Source organism: Panthera leo, chromosome B3 (genome assembly GCF_018350215.1).
Source record: "Panthera leo isolate Ple1 chromosome B3, P.leo_Ple1_pat1.1, whole genome shotgun sequence".
Taxonomy (NCBI): domain Eukaryota; kingdom Metazoa; phylum Chordata; class Mammalia; order Carnivora; family Felidae; genus Panthera; species Panthera leo.
The window spans coordinates 95,613,453-95,631,100 of NC_056684.1; positions in this window are offsets into that span (position 1 = coordinate 95,613,453).

Here is a 17,648-nt window from a genome sequence, read left to right on the forward strand (position 1 = left end):
ATTATAGGGATCTCACGACTGCTTCCAGGGGCTTCATCAGGTCTGTCTCATGATTCACATTTACTTTAATTGAATAGCGACAACAGTAACAGCTCAGTAACAAAATTGGCACAGATCAAGAAAAAATTATTCAATGGTAATGCCGATAGGAAAAATTCAATAATAAGAAAAGTACAATAGAAAGCATGGAAGAAAAGTTAAGGATGGCTAAGCTGTTTTAGAAGTGGCAACATCTAGTAAATAGAATTTACAGAAAGAGAAGGAAATGAAGATAAGGTTTAAACTTAAGGACACAATGGAGGGAAAGTGCCTAAAACTGAATAAGACACACACTTGAATTATAAGAATGGTACTATGTATTAAGTAATATTAAAAATTAATCCATTCTAGGGTGAAATATCAGAATACCAAGGAGTAGGGGCAACTGGGTAGCCTAATTGGTTGAGTGTTTAACTCTTGGTTTCGGCTCAGGTCATGATCTCATGGCTTCATGTGTTACAGCCTCACATTGGGCTCTGCCTGGCGGCGCAGAGTTTGCTTGGGATTCTCTCTCTCTCTCTCTCTCTCTCTCTCTCTCCCTCTCTCCCTCTCTCCCTCCCTTCCTCCCTCCCTCCCTCCCCAACTTGTGCTGTGTCTATCTCTCTCAAGATAAAGAAATAAACTTAAAAAAAAAAAAAAAAAAAGAACACCAAGACTCCTTGGTGTTTAGATGAGAACATCTAAAATGCTTATAGATAGATGATAGATAGATAGATAGATATAGATAGATAGATAGATAGATAGATATAGATAGATAGATAGATAGATAGATATAACAATGTATATTGAGAACAAGAATTCTCCAAAGAAGAAGAAAAACATAGAATAGGAATTCTCCTATAAGGAGAACTTAAAAAAGAATCATACTAAAAAAATTTAATGTATGTCAGAAATTGCAAGATCAAAATGACAAAAAAATTAATATGTGGAAGAAATGTAGAGAATGTACATCCTTTCTCAAAAGCACATGTAAAAGCTATAAAAAATGGCCATGTGTTAGATCAGAAAGTTAACATCAATAAGTACCAAGCATGCTTGAGTAATATATGTCACATAATTTTGAATTCAAGTTTTAATATTTTAGATCTATTGTTCTGTTAGAGTAACAAAAATGAAATTGCTAGTTTAAATTTTATGAATATTTTAGTCAGCTTTAAATATTATCTTTTGTTCTTAAAAAGAATATTCTGATCATACTTTTGTATATACCAAGTAATGTGTCATAGATTCTAAGTCTAAAGTTCTCTTTTGGCCAGCAAAAGAGTGGGATGCAGGATGAAAAGCGAGAGATGGCTGATATCTGGGAAAAGACAAGAGCCCTGAATAAGGGTTCTTGCCTCGTTTTTATTATGATCAGAAAGCTTACAAACATGGCAATGGACGTTCACACAGAGACAATGAATCTGCAAACATTAACTTGAGGACATGAGGTAAAGGGAGTTTTGAAGATATTTGGGGTTGGGGTTTGGGTTAATACAAAACAAAATCCAGGTGCCGGGCAGTTGGGAGGAAGGTTGTTTATAGCAGACATGAGGCCGCACCTCTATTTATCTTAGCTAGCTTAGGGGATGAGACAGGTAGGACACGTGACCTCAGAGTTAACAAGGCACCTTTCTTTTGTTAATTGTCTCCACTCTGGAGATGTAACTTCGCCCTGCAGCACAGAGCAGTGGTCCATAGCCCAATTTACCTGTTCACCTAACTTGGTTCTTCCTTCCTGTGAAAGCAGATTTCTGCTATAGCATTAAATTGGGGGGGGGGGGGACACTTCTACCCTGAATACCTAATATTGTTTATTTTGTATACCTTTGTTCTATATTGGGGCCTTTTCCCCTCCCTATTCTGGGTGTCTTTTCCCCTCCCTATTCTGGGTGCCTTTGCACCTCCCTACTTTATTCTGGAGGCCTAAGCCCCCATTCTCTATCCTCATTCCCCTAATCTTGTTTACCCAAACTTGGGTGTGAGCATCCTATGGCTTTGTACTTCTTTATGCCTTGTTAACCCATTGGTGTAAGCCCAGAGAATTCTTAAACTTATTCCCCGCATCAATGTACTAATTTTACTGTGAGTTTTGAAAAATTTAATTCTATCATTTTTTTTTGCTATGCAATACTCAATAATATTATTCCATTGTTATTTTAATTCACATATTACTTGATTAGTACAATTTACCACTTTCCAATTTACCATAAACAAAAGTTTATTATTTTTTATCTATTAAAATGTTTTTTATATTATTTTACATAGATAATATTTAATATTACTATTACATTTACATGGAAAATGTAAAATGTTAACATATCTTTATTTTTCTAATATATATTATTTTTTTGCTGCTACAAAGTTTAACATTTTAGGTCTACAATTTATTTTTTCCTTCCTAAACTTAATCCTTCCTATTTAACGACTATTTAATCCAGTTGCCTTTAATTTTTCTCCATGGCTTAATGCATAAATCTATTACAAAATATCTAACATATGGATGTCTAGTTGATATTTTAAAACATGTTACTTAATACAAAGATACTAATGAAAACATTTGCCAATTTAAAATAGATTATTCCTTTACAAAGTCTCTTATACCAACATCTATTTCTTGTTCATGTGTTTTGTTCAATTAATTTCTCTTACTTTTTTGTAAAGTTCTACACAAATTCTTTTATTGTCAGTTTATGACATTTTTAGAGTTTCGTAAAAAAAATGTGGTTTGACAGATTCTCAAATTGCACTGCTTGGATTTGTTGAGTTTTTAAAATTAATTTTTATTAATTTTATCCTGAATGTGCACATGAGGTATTCTGGATAAGAGACATATTAGATATTATAATTGTATAAGTAATAATAATTGTGGTGGTTTCCCTTGTTTTGATCCTTACTACTAGGGTGAAATAATAAAAGCCAGATGGAATAATTCCCTACATGAGTGAGAGTTACTCCAGGTGAAAGATGGAGAAAAATGGATTTTCTCTATTTACATATAATGTACAGGGGAGAGAAACCCTTGCTTCCTCCTCCCCTTAAGTCTTTGGAGATAGGGTGGGAAGGATCCTTGGTTTCCACCCTAACCTTCTGGAATATAAATACATCTTTCCAAGGTCCTGAGAAGCTCCAGTGTCTCTGACTTTTATGATGTAGTGATGTTTCTAAGGTCATGGACCTCATTCTTCCTTGAAATGTAAACATGTAAGGAAATGGAGGACCCATATTTGTGGTCCCTTAAAAGCTTAATTTAAGGGTCTAGCCTAGGCTGTGACCATTTGGCCTTCTTGTGGAGATAATAGAAGTTTTACTACATTTTTTATCAGCATAATTAACTAAACAAATGGCTACAGATCTAATCCTCATAGTGTGTAAACAATAAAATACTTCTAGAGGAAGTGTAGGCCAACATTTTGTATTCATATACATCCCAGTGTCTCAGTAGGCCAGGGCTTTTTACAGAAGCATTGAGAAACTCAGGGAAGATTTATTTCTACACAGGTTTGAAGCTAGCTTTACCTTTTATGTGGACATTGCCTAAGTTTTCTCTAAGCCTCAGTTACTTCTAATAAAAAAAAAAATGATTATAGTAGTACCTATCTGAAAAAGATTAGATATTGATTGTGATATAGTTTGTTATCTAAGCTGTGACAGTTTGCCAGTGGATGGGGGTACTATTATTCTTATGCACTAGCAACACACATAAGCCAGGAGTGTCCCTGGCACATTAGACATAAAGTCATAGTTTAAATAAGCTGTCTCATCACAATGTCTGTTGCCTCGCAATTACTCAAGGATTTTTAACTTTTATGGCTTCCTTGCTTGCCTTTTTAAAAATTTTATTCGAATTTTGTTACATTGGTTGTTTATTTTAGGTCATTTTGTCTTGTTCAGGTAAAATATTTTAAGCTCTTTATTGGCATTTAACAGCAATTGTAAGTCCTGATTTTAAAACATCTATGACATATTGTAGAAAAAACTGAACCCCTTGTGTATTCCAGCAAGACATCCAATTACTCTATGAACACAGGATGCTTACAACTGTTGAGAACTGGAGAGCAGTAGTACACAAAATATGCCCAGATCTTTCAAAAATTATTTTTGAAAACTTGTTTCCAAATTTGAGTTATGAGTTGCAGAACCAACACCAACCTATATATGGCATTCTTATCTATTCTGTGGACCTTAATCAGAACATCTTTCAGTTGCACTTGCTCTGTGGGTAATCACAAGTCAACGCTAATAAACTTGGGCTTAACTTCTGCTTCTCATTCTTTTTTACATATGTTACTGAGAAGTGATGGAAGTTCCCCCTTCCCATTGGGCACAGATATAACATTTTTACAAATGTTTGTAAGTGTTATGTGTTGTAATTATTATTGCTTGCTTTCAACTACTTGTAAAATTCCAATTTGGTCAATAGCAAATAAAATTGTAATATTCTAATTAGGTAGATAAAAAGAATGTTTTAAACATTGCTTTCTAAACACCTAATTCAAATAGCTTTCTCTGTGGGACTTCTCATCCACACATTATTCTCTTTTTTCATTTTTCATTATTCTTTGTTTACTACTTGGCATTTGCCCTATTTTTAAGTATTTTATTTATTGTATATTCCATGTTTATACTGCTCTATTGATCATTTTTATTAATTGCTTAAATATTCTGTCTCCTTGATTTCTCAATTGCACAGCATTCATAAGCTCTTTATCATTGCAGATTTATATCGTTTTTATAATACTGAAGGATTTATGAGTGTTAGTGATTTAGGAAAGTAGACTGAGTATAACCACATACCTCACTCCCTTCAGGCCTATATACACATTAAAGCATATAACTTTTTGAGTGTAGAAACGATATCTGGCTTGTTTCTTTGGTGATATAATTGCTTTTGTCCAGAACAGTGCTCACACACATACTAGTTGTTCAATAAATACTTGTTGGGTGAATGAATAAATCTTCTTACAAACAGAAGTTCATGTAGAAATGGAAATACTCCACTATGAGATAATGCAGTTCAACATTTTTGCAATTTTGTCATGTAAGAATTTCAATTATAGTCTTTTTTAAAAGAGTTTATTTAATTATTTTGAGAGAGAGAGAGCGAGAGAAAGAGAGAGAGAGGCAGAGAAATAGGGAGAAAGAGAATCCCACGCAGTCTCTGCACTGTCAGCACAGAGCCCCATGTGGGGTTTGAACTCATGAACTGTAAGATCATGGCCGGAGCCCAAACTAAGACCCAGAGGCTTAAATGAGCCACCCAGGTGCCCCTTGATTATAATTTCTTTAACTCAATCTATCCCTAAAAATACTATTGGAAGATGACATTTGTGTAATCAAGGCATTACAAGAGTTAGTACAAGAAGTAGAACTCTTGTAATAAAGTTATTACAAGACTTTAAAATTTTCTTCGTCCTTTATCCTCTTCCATCTAATGTCAACTTTAGGGCAAAACACATTTTAGAGTTAGTTATGCACAAATGCCTTCCTAGGAACTTCAATCTCCATGACCACTTCAACACATTCTATTCTCTATTAAAACTTCTTTTTTTTCTTTCATTGAGGAATACAAAGTCTCCATGTTATCAAATCCCATGGCTGCTTTTGGTCTCATCTTATTCAATGTTTAGGGAACATTTGACACATTTGTTCACTTCTTTGTGCTTGAAATATTTTCTTCTCTCAGTTTCAGGAACACCCTTCATTCTAATTTTCCTTCTAGCTCACTGCTTCTTTTTAATCCTTTTTTAATCCCCTACAGCCTCTAAATGGAGTATATCAAGTCTTGCTTGTGGGTACTCTTCTCTACTTTAACTCTCTTTTTCTAGGCACTACCATCCATTCCCATGTATTTAAGTGCTAAATAAATATATGCTAAGTCCTTCAACTTAATATCTTGAGGCTCGATGTCTCCCACAGACTACAGACTTGATGTACACTTGCCTCCTTGAACCCTGATCTCTCATAAATCTTTTAATCTTATATATATTATATATATTATAAACTTATATACCCAGACTGAAACTCTTTATATTCTTTTTCCTCACTTCCAAGCCTAGATTTTCTCCAAGATTCCATAACACGATTAATGGAAGTATCTCCTATATAGTTATTAAGGCAAAAAACAAGTGAGTTTCCTCACATGCATTTAAAAATTCTTACCAATTTCTCAGTCCCCATGGACACCATTCACCTTTAAATAACCAACATCTCTTACCAAGAATTTTTGTTCTCCTTGCATCTATTAGTCTCTCCACCTCCCCACTGTCATCATTCTTCATTCATTTGTTACAGTATATGAACACGATTATGCCATACTTATGTTTAAATCCATTCCATTCTTTATTATTCAGAATAAATTCTAAACTGCTTGCTGTACTCTACATTGCTGTGCATGATCTGAAGTTCTTGGACTTTTCTAACCTCATCTCCTATCACTCTCCCATTTGCTTTCATTTTTTTGTTCCCAGAAATGTTGGAAGTCCTTTAATCGCAGTGACAGGTTTATCCTCATTCTTCAAATTTCTGTTTAAAATTCACTTCTGTGGAGAAGCCTCAAGCAACCACATATTCCCATCATTCTCAGTTTATGGGCCAATATTTACTTCTTTCCATCAGGTCATCACAATCTATTTTTATATCATATAGACATACGAATTTTTAAATGTGTGTGTGCGTATATTACCTATGTATGCACAAAATATATCAAATATTTCCTATTTTTAAAGTTTATTTCCAAAGTTTATTAATGTACATTAAAGAGAGTTCAAACATTAACCATACAAAATTCAGTGCATTGTTTGCCGCAAAAAAAAAAAACCAACTTGGCTCTTTAAAAAGATATTATGCATTATGTTTAGCCCTAGAAAAGAGCATTTTTGTTTCTGTAGAATTGGTAAGTTTTATCTTTCTAATAACAAAATATATAACCTATTTTTGGCTTAAGCTAACAAAATTCTGACCCAAAACTGTTTATATATCTAAATTATGTATTTATGTAATTATTTTATCTTGCTACTTTAAGACATTTTTATGTAATTAAGATACAGTAGAATGATAACACATAATTTTAATCTATATTGGCTTGCTGATATATATTTGCATTTCAGTGTAATATATAGTACATATGTCTTCACTTTTGAAAATGAAAAATAAATTTTTCCTTAGGGTTTTGTGTGAATTTTCTATGTAATCTTTAGCATTAGGGATATTTGATAAAATGAAAGGCATATGTAGGTGAGCTCTTATCTCTTATTTAAGAGCACTTAGCCCATATTTTAATTGCTTATTTCTTTTTTATGTTTTTTCAACTAAGACTATAAAATATGATAGAAGAGGTTATATTGGTTTTGACAAGTGTTAAGTCCCTTATGTATATTGCATGATACTTACTAGAGGATCAATATTTATTAAATGAAAGAACAAGTGGTAACGTTTTTACCTTAAAGCAATTATCAGGACAAATATGAAACCCATGAAGCCTATTGTTGCGTATATATCTTTAACAACACCCTTGTTAAACTGCTGTTAAGGTTTAAATCTTTGAACAATCTTCACTTTCACAAAATCTTGTATCGCTGATTAGCTGAGGCAATGATGAGTAAGAAAATGGTGCTTGACTCAGCAGTCTCTTGCATTTGCCTTATTAAGACTTAGAATAAAATGTCTGGTTGGACTTATCTAAGGTCATTGCTTTATTTTAAGAATTGTGGATATGTGTTGGAGACATGGAAATGATCTGTTCTACAATATTAAATCTAACCCTCCTTTGAGCAGCTTGTTAATCTGGACTATAGGCCACATGACAAGACATACACCTGGAAGGCTCACTCTGCTCATGACATTTAGTGTGAGAAAAACTAATTATTTGTTTATATTTTTTTTCCCACTCTCATTCAAAAGAACCCCTGTAAAGAATTGGTAACTGGGGAGTGATGATGATCAGATTATCACCAGTGGAAAGTAAATACTATCATTAATCTAGTAAAGAATTCTCAAACAGCTGGTGAAGTCTGGGATCAGATATTCACATGGAAATGCTATGATTACAGATATATATATAGTCAAAGGCAATGGTAAAGGAAAAGAATGATCAGAAGAAAATTTTTGCAGTCACACTTCAAAATGTATATAGGTTAGTTTATAAGATTTTTACATTCTGCTCAGTACTTCTATACTTTCCCATGTGTGTTGATTGGATATGCAATAACGTTGACACCAGTTATGCAATAACTTTTTATATTCTGGAAAAAAGTAATTAAACAGAAACAAAATCTATGCATAAAACTGACTAACATTTTAATTGGGCAATGATGTGTTAAATGGTAGAAACTATTTTAAAGATACATGGATAATAGTCATTTTTATCAAAAACTAGAGGGAAATTAAGGTGTAAAATCCATTATTTTTATACGAGATAATAAAAGTTTAAAACATCCTGCCTTTAAAAGGCCTACTGTTATTTTTTATGTGTTAATTTGCTCTAAATACACTTTCTCAGAGATACTTCCATATCAAATTATTTTGACAAATTGGTAATATGTGTCCCATTATTGGTAATGCTTTTAGATGCTCAGTGAAGAAAGTGGAAATATATTAAAACGTGTAAGTAACAAACTATAAAAATCCATAAAGTCTACCACTGAAGAACTACTTAGTATTTTGATAAATATTATTTAATTATAAAATTTTACAAATTTTGTTCTCCGTTCTGACATGTAAACAGCTTGAAAGTCATCATTCCCATTCTTACAACAGAAAGCTGGACAACTGAAAAGCAATATAGATTTTTTGAAGCAGAAGAGAACTTGGTTTTCTGATAAAACTACCATCCCAGAATCTGGAAAGACAGGCACATCTAGAAAATCACCTTCAGGATCTGTTTACATGGAACAAAAGCCACTGGTATCATAAACTTCTGTTAGCACTTAAATGGTAATTTTAATGACTTGCTGGAGACTGCATGTTGATGAGAATGAGGGTGAGAAACTCCTGTCGACTTCAGTTTTGGGGTGACCCCTGCCCTGTTGCAGATTTTCTTTCAAAGAACCTCACCAGGTACTCATGAGGAAGATTCAAGAAAGATCCCATCACAGAGGGACGGAGAAATCACTGTTAAATACCCTTGAGGCTTCTCCTTAACAAAAAACTTTTGACCTGTGGAAAAGGCTTTGCTAGAGCCTTATCTGAGCTGGAGGAAGGGAATTCCTCCAACTTTTGCCTCCTGTGGGTTTTTTATCTCACTTAATAGGTGGCAGGGAGAAGACAGTCAAGAGATATCAGAGATTCAAAGAAACAGATTAGGGATGCTACATTCAGGGAAGAGTATGGACAGATATGAAAAGGCTACACCACTGGAGAAACATTTGTGAATGCAACAAATGGGCTCTAATTGAAAGACTACACAATGTACCAGAAAATGAGTAATGTGAGCAGAGAGATAGTAACTCTAACAAATAATTAAAATGAAATGTCCTTTATAGATTTTGGATACTAAACCTTTATCAGATATACTATTTGCAAATATCTTCTCCCATTGCCATTTAATTTTGTTGATTGTTTCTTTCCCTGTGCAGAAAGTTTTTATCTTGATGAAGTCCCAATAGTGCATGTTTGCTTTTGTTTTCCTTCCCTCTAGAGAAATGTCTAGTGAAAAAAACTGTGGTGGTCAATTTAAAGAGGTTACTGCTTATGTTCTCCTCTAGAATTTTGATGGTTCCCTGTCTCACATTTAGATCTTTTATCTATTTTGAATTTATTTTTTGTGTATGATGTAAGAAAGTGGTCCAATTTCATTCTTCTGAATGTTGCTGTCCAGTTTTCCCAACACTGTTTGTTGAACAGATATTTTTCTATTAGATATTCTTTCCTACTTAGTTAAAGATTAGTTGCCATATAATTGTGGGTCCATTTCTGGGTTTTCTATTCTGTTCCATTGATCTATGTGTCTGTTTTTGTGCCAGTACCATACTGTCTTAAAGATTATAGCTTTGTGATATAGGTTGAAGCCCAGAATTGTGATGCTTCCAGCTTTCCTTTCCTTTTTCAACATTGCTTTGGTTATTCAGGGTCTCTTGTGACTCCATACAAATTTTGGGATTGTTTGTTCTAGCTCTGTGAAAAAATGCTGGTGGTATTTTCATAGGAATTACATTAAATGTGTAGATTGCTTTGGGTACTAAAGACATTTTAACTTAACACACAAAACCAAATAATCCAGGGCCGCCTGGGTGGCTCTGTTGGTTAAGCGGTTGACTCTTGACTTTGGCTCAGGTCATGATCTCACAGTTTGTGAGTTCGAGCCCTGAACTGGGCTCTGCACTGACAGTATGCAACCTGCTTGGGATTCTTTCTCTCTCTCCCTCTCTCTCCCTGCCTTTCCCCCACTCACTATCTCTCAAAATAAATAAATAAACTTAAAATAAAAATCCAGTTAAGAAATAGGCAGAAGACATGAATAGACATTTTTTTCAAAGAAGACATATAGGTGACTAGCAGACACAAAGGAAGATGGTCAACATCACTCATCATCAGGAAAATAGAAATCAAAGCTATGAGGAGATATCACCTCACACCTGTCAGACAGTCTAAATTAACAACACAGGAAATAACAGATGTTGGCAAGGATTCAGAGAAAGGGGAACCCTCTTACAGTGTTGGTGGGAGTACAAACCAATGCAGTCACTCTGGAAAACAGAATGGAGGTTCCTCAAAAAGTTAAAAATAGAACTACCCTATGAGCCAGCAATTATACTACTAGGTTTTTATCCAAAGGATACAAAAATATTGATTTGAAGGAGCACATGTAAACTGTAGGGAAGCCACTGTTATTTACAAAAAGGAGTATAAGGTCAAATAGGAGATAAAATACAATCATTTAAATACTCTTAAAGCTAAAGACAGCAGAAAAAGAGGGGGAAAGATGCAAAAAAAAACCCAACCTGAAATGGAAAAAAATCGAAAACAGTAACAAATATGGTATATATTAATTAAAAAATATATATCATCAATAATTTTAAATGTGAATAGTATAAATGTATGAATTGAAAGAGATTGTCAGACTAGACTAAGACCCAATTATATGTTGTCTATAAGGTACCCAATTTAAATAATAAAACAGAGATAAGTTAAAAGTAAATGGGTGATAAAAGATATAGCATGCTAACACTACTCGAAAGAAAGCTAGATTAGCTATATTAATTTCAAACAATATAGACTTAAGAACTTGGAATATTATCAGGGATGATCATAAAGGGATCAATTCCCCAAAAAGGAATAACAACCCTTGATATGCATGAATTTAATACCTATGCATCAAAATATATGAAGCAAAATTGACAGAACTGAAAGGAGAAATAGGCAAATTATAGTTGGAGATTCCAACATTCTTGTCAGTAATTGATAGAACAGGCAGGAAGAAGATTAGTAAGGATATAGATGGCATTAACAGCACTATCAATTAATATGATCTAAATGACATTTATGGAATATTCCATCAAATAAGAACACAATAAGCTTTATTTTAAGCTCACTTGAATGGTTCACTATGACTGACTACATTCTGGGCTATAATATCAGGATACATTTAAAATAATAAAAATCATACTGGGGTACCTGGGTGGCTCAGTTGGTTGAGTGTCTGACTTTGGCTCAGGTCATGATCTTGTGGTTTGTGGGTTTGAGCCGCACATCGGGCTCTGTGCTGACAGCTCAGAGCCTGGAGCCTCTTTTGGATTCTGTGTCTCCCTGTCTCTCTGCCCCTCCCCTGCTCATGCTCTGTCTCTCTCTCTCTCTCAAAAATAAACAAACATTAAAAAAAATTTAAAAAGCATAATATATTCTAACTACAAAACTAAAATTCAGTAACAGTAAGATACCTGGAAAATCCTTAAATATGTGGAAATTAATAACACACATTCAGCCTGTGGGTCAAAGAAGGGGTTTCAAAGGAAATTAAAAGAAATATTTTGGACTCTATCAAGATAAAAATATATCTTATTAAAGCTTGTGGAATGCAACAAAGCAGTGTTTAGAGGGAAATTTATAACATTAAATTAATATATTAGAGAGGTATATAAAATAAACTAACCTTTCTTAGGAAACTAGAAAAAGAAGAGAAATGGAAGCATATATCAAGCAGAGGTAGGAAACAATAGAAATTTGAACAAGAATTAAAATTTACAACAGAGACATAAGAACATCAACAAAACCAATACCAATAGTTAGTGTTTGAAAAGATCAATAAACTTGATAGCCCTATAGCTAGACTAAGATAAAAAAGGTGACACGAACTGTCAATATCATAAATGAAAGAGAAGTCATCACTAGTGATCCTATGGATATTAAGGGATAATAAAGGAATAGAATGGACACGTCTGTGTCCACAAATTGATAACTTAGATTTAATAGACCAATTCCTTGACAGAAACAAAGAATAAAAACTGACACAGAAGAAACAGATAACATAAATTGCCCAAGTATTTTTAAATAAATTGAATCAACAATTAATAACCTTCCAAAAAGGGAAGCTCTGGGTCCGGATGCTTTTACTTATGTATCTTTCCAAACATTTAAAGAAAAATATACTAGTTCTCCACAATCTCTTTCAGAAAATAGAAGCTAGGGGACCACTTCCTAACTCATTCTATGAGGTCAGTGTTATGATGTCAAAACCAGATAAAGGCATTGCAAGAAAGGAAAACTACAGGCCAGCATCACTCATAACCAGAGATGCAACAATCCTCAGCAAAATATTACCAAACTGAATCTAGCAATGATTTTTAAAAAATTATATAGCACAAATAAGTGTGTAATTAAGGGTTTAATTTCATGTATGGATGTCTAGAATTTTTAAATTGAAAACGTAATTTACCATACACATAGACTAAAGAAGAAAACAATATTGTTATATCAAGTGACAGTGAAAAATAATTTGATAAAATCTAACACCTATTCATGATTTAAAAAACCTCTCAGCATACTAAGAAAAAGGAGAAATTCCTCATATTGAAAAAGAACATGCCAAAAAAAACTACAGCTAATATCATATTCAATGATGAGAGGCTGGCTGCTTTCCCCCAAAGATCAAGAATAAGGCCAGCATGACCTCTCTGAAAGCCCCAGCTAGTGCACGAAGATAAGAAAATAAAACATGTGCAGATTGAAATGGGAGAAATAAAATTGTCTTTATTCATTGTCTATCTAGAAATATCAAAGTATGTACAAAAAACCCCTGGAACTAGTAAGGATAGCAAGTTTGAAAGATACGAAGATAATAGATGAGTCTGTTGTTTTCCTGCATACTAGCACCGGTTGATTACACTTTGAAATTACATTTAAAAAAGCAATACTACTTATGATAGCACTAAATAAATAAATAAATAAATAAATAAATGGGAAATACTAGGGTGTAAATCTAACAAAATATGTGCAGGACCTGAATACCTAAATATGGAAACCTACAAAATACTGATGAAAGAAATCAAAGAATATTCAGATAAAAAATTCCAATGACTGAGAAGATTCAATATCATTACTATTGTTAATATTTCCTCCAATTTCATCTATAGATTCAGTAGGACTCTAATTAAAATCTTAGCAAACTATTTTGTAGATAATAACGAGCTGATTTTCAGGTTCTTATGGAAAGCAAGAGACATGAAATACTCAACATAGTACTGAAAAAAACAAAGTTGGAGGAATCACACTACCTGATTTCAAGACTTCTTTTGAAGTTATAGTATTTAAAACAGTGTGATATTGGCAAAGTGATTAATGCATACATCAATGCCCTAGAATAGAGAGCTCAGAAACAGACATACACAAATATATTCAACTGGTCTGTAAAAAGTATAAATTCAATTCAAGGAAATTGGAATTTCTTTCAAAGTTAGAAAAATAAAATTCTTTTCAACAAACAGTATTGGGACAAATGAATATCCATTTGCAAAAATTGAACCTAGACACAGATCTTACACCTTTCATAAAATTTAACTCAAAATAGAGTATAGACCTAAGTATAAAATGCAAACAATAAAACTTCTAGAAGGAGACCTTGGGTGTGATGATGAGGTTTTAGATGAAATACCAAAAAACATGGGTCATGGGAAAAAAGAAAAGAAATGTTTGGTAAATCAGACTCAAAACAAAGCAAAACAAAACAAAACACCTGTATGTTCTGAAAGACTCTGTGAAGAGAATGAGAAGACAAAACACAAACTTAGAGAAAAATACTTGCAAAACACATAACTGATAAAGGACATGTACCCAAAATATATTTTTAAAAATGTCTTGAAATTCAATAATAAGAAAAATAATCCAATTAAAAATGGACAAAAATCTGAGCAGACACCTCACCAAAGAAGATATACATATATCAAAGAAGCATATGAAAGGATGCACAACATCATTTGAAATTAAGATATTGCATATTAAAACAATGAGATAGAACTAACCAACTATGAGAAAGGGTAAAACCCCTAAACAGACAAATTCGTTATTGGTGATGATACAGAGCAACAGAAATTCCTTCGTTGCTGGTAGGAATACAAAATGGTAAGCCACTTTGGAAGACTATTTGTCATTTTCTTACAAAGGTAAATTAAACATAGTTTTATCATACAATCCATCCATCATGCTCCTAGGAGTTTACCCAACTGATCATAAAATGTATGTTTACACAAAAATCTACATGTTAATGTTTGTAGAAGCTTTTTTGACAGTAACCAAAAATTGGAAGCAAAAAATATGCCCTTTAATAGGTGAACAAATAACATTTGATGTATCTATACTATATCACACAATATATTATGTATGTCACATAATGTAATAGTGATATTACATTATCACTGATGTAATTAGTGTAATTACATATCACTAATTAGTGATAAAAAGAATGAGCTGTATTAAGCCATGTAAAAACATGGATAAATTTCAATGCATATTTTTAGATAAGAAGCCTGTCTGAAAGGGCTAACTACTCTATAATTCTGTTCCTGAGATAGTCTGTTAAAGGCAAAGCTGTAGAGACATAAAAGGGATCATTGGTTGCCAGGAGTTCAGAGTGTGTGTGTATGATGGGGGGTGTGGGTGGAGAGGAAAGGTGGTTGAATATGTGAAGCAAAGGGCAGTAAAACCTGATAGTCAAAGAAAATAGCAGAAATATTAGAGATTAAATTTCTTAGCATTTTGGAAATCTCTACTCTTTAGAATTGGATAGTAATTTGATGTAAGAAGCAGATAAAATTAATATAGCATAAAATCTGAGTTTATTTGCTGCACACATATATCCAATGGTTTACTAAATATCTATTTCTAGATGTCTCAAGAATGCCCCCGAGTCAACATTTTCAAAATTGGGCTTATAACCTTTCTCCTATTTTTTTTTTCTTCTTGAATATTCCGTATTCCAGGAAATATTTCCACAATTCATCCAATTTTTGAAGCCATAAACGTCCTAGTCTGTTTTAACACCTTCTAATGCTATACTTTTCCAAAGTTGGGTCAATTTTGCCTCATAAATATATCTTGAATTGATCCTTTCTCTCCATTTCCATCAGCACCCTTCCATTATTTCCTGTGTGATCTGCTTAAAGTACTTTTTAAAAAGCAATCTGCAGTTTATCCATTTTAATCTCTACACTGTGGCCAAAGTGATCTTTGCAAATTCAAGTGTGTTTATATCACCTCTCTACATTAAGAGTGCTCAATTATTTCCTATTCCTCTTAGTATAAAGTATTAGGGCCTATTAATGCTATGTCAGTAAGTTGACTACATGCCTCATGGTCCAACACAGTTCTATTCCTATCTGTGATCCTGGTAGTATAATTGTTTCATTCACATGCCTTTTCATTTATAGGGGTATCTGGTTTAGACAATAAATTATATGCTTACCTTAATTATAAGGCTCTGTATTATCTGACCTCTTTCTATGTCTTAAGCCTCATCCTGAAACTTGATCCTTCTTACTCTCATATCTCTAGATTTTTTTTTCATTCCTTGATAAATACCATACTCTCTCCTACCACAGTGTATTTGCCTGTGCTGTTTACTATTTCTGAGACTCCATAACACTGAGCTCCGCTCCCCACTCTGTTGTTTTTGTTTGTTTTATAGTCAGTTTCTACTTATTTTTCAAACCACAACTTAATTTCCAAAAGTTTCCTGGACTTCCAAAATGTTTAAATTCTGCTATTATATGCTTTCATAGGAACATGCACATTTCCTTTGTAGTACTTATTACCATAGGAACTTTACCTTTTTCTTCTTTGATTATTTTATTAATACCTGCTTCTATTAGAAACTTACTAGCATATAAATACCTTGACAGCACCTGAATAAATAAAATTTGTTAAGCTTAACCTTTGATATAAAAGCCGAGCAGAAATTATCCCCATCCATGGTTCATCATTATAATCACTTCCTTCCACAATCATTGAAATTCCTTGCCCTTTTCCCCCCATTTTGTATGTATGTGGCAGAATCACCACCTTAGAGAAAACCAAATACTAATTACCAATGGGCTCTCAGTGGCACCAGTTGATATTGGTACCTTATTCTCTTGTCCTTTCAGAAAACTATTTCAGGGGCCCTTTGGGCGGCTCAGTTGGTCAAGCTTCTGACTGGCTCAGGTGATGATCTCAGGTCTTGTGGATTTGAGCCCCCAAGCCCTGTGTTGGGCTCTGTGCTGACAACTCAGAGCCTGGAACCTGCTTGGGATTCTGTCTCTGTCTCTCTCAGCCTCTCCCCTGCTCTCTCTCTCAAATATAAATGAACATTAAAAATTTTAGAAAACTGTTTTATATCCTATCCTTTCTCTTTGAGTCTTTAACACATCCCCCATTGTTATCCCCAATTATTTTTCTTCTTCTTTCACTGAGAAGAGAACTTGTAACACCCCTCTCCAAGTATATTAACACATATTATCCATTTGCTTATTCTTATGGTCTTATACTCTGATTTTCCTCCTATTAATATGGATGCTTCTGTCTTCCTATCTGGTGCAACATTCTACTAGTTCTCGAGCCTCTAGCCCCATCTCACCTACCGAAAGACAGTCTTTTTCTTTACTCTCCACATCATCAATGTGTCCTCTCTACAAAAGCATTTTTATCTGCAACCAAACATGGTTCAGTTTTTTATGGGAAAATCCTTCTTAACATCCCACATTTCCCTTCAGTTATTGACTCATTATTATCTACCACTTTACAGCAAAAACTCCTCCAAAGTGCTGCCGGTACTTTCTTTTTCACAAACGATTTAAATCAGGCTTTTAAAATTCACCATTCTATGGAAAATATGCTTCTCACAATCACCAATGATTTCCATGTTGTTAAGTCTAATGGTGATGGTAATCTTTATCTTACTTGACCTATCAGAAGGAATTAACGGGTCACTCTTTCCTTTCTGAAACAGGATCTTCACTTGTATTCTTGACTCCACGTTTTCCTCATATCTCATTGGCTGTCTCTTCTCAGTCTCCTTTGCTGGTTTTCCCCATTCCTCAACCACGAGGAATGAGTGACCCAGAGCTCAGTCCTCCAAACTCTTCCATCTCTATACTAATTCTCTCACCAATTTCATTATGTCTATGGTCTCTAATACCATCTGTACTCTAAGGACTCTTGAATAT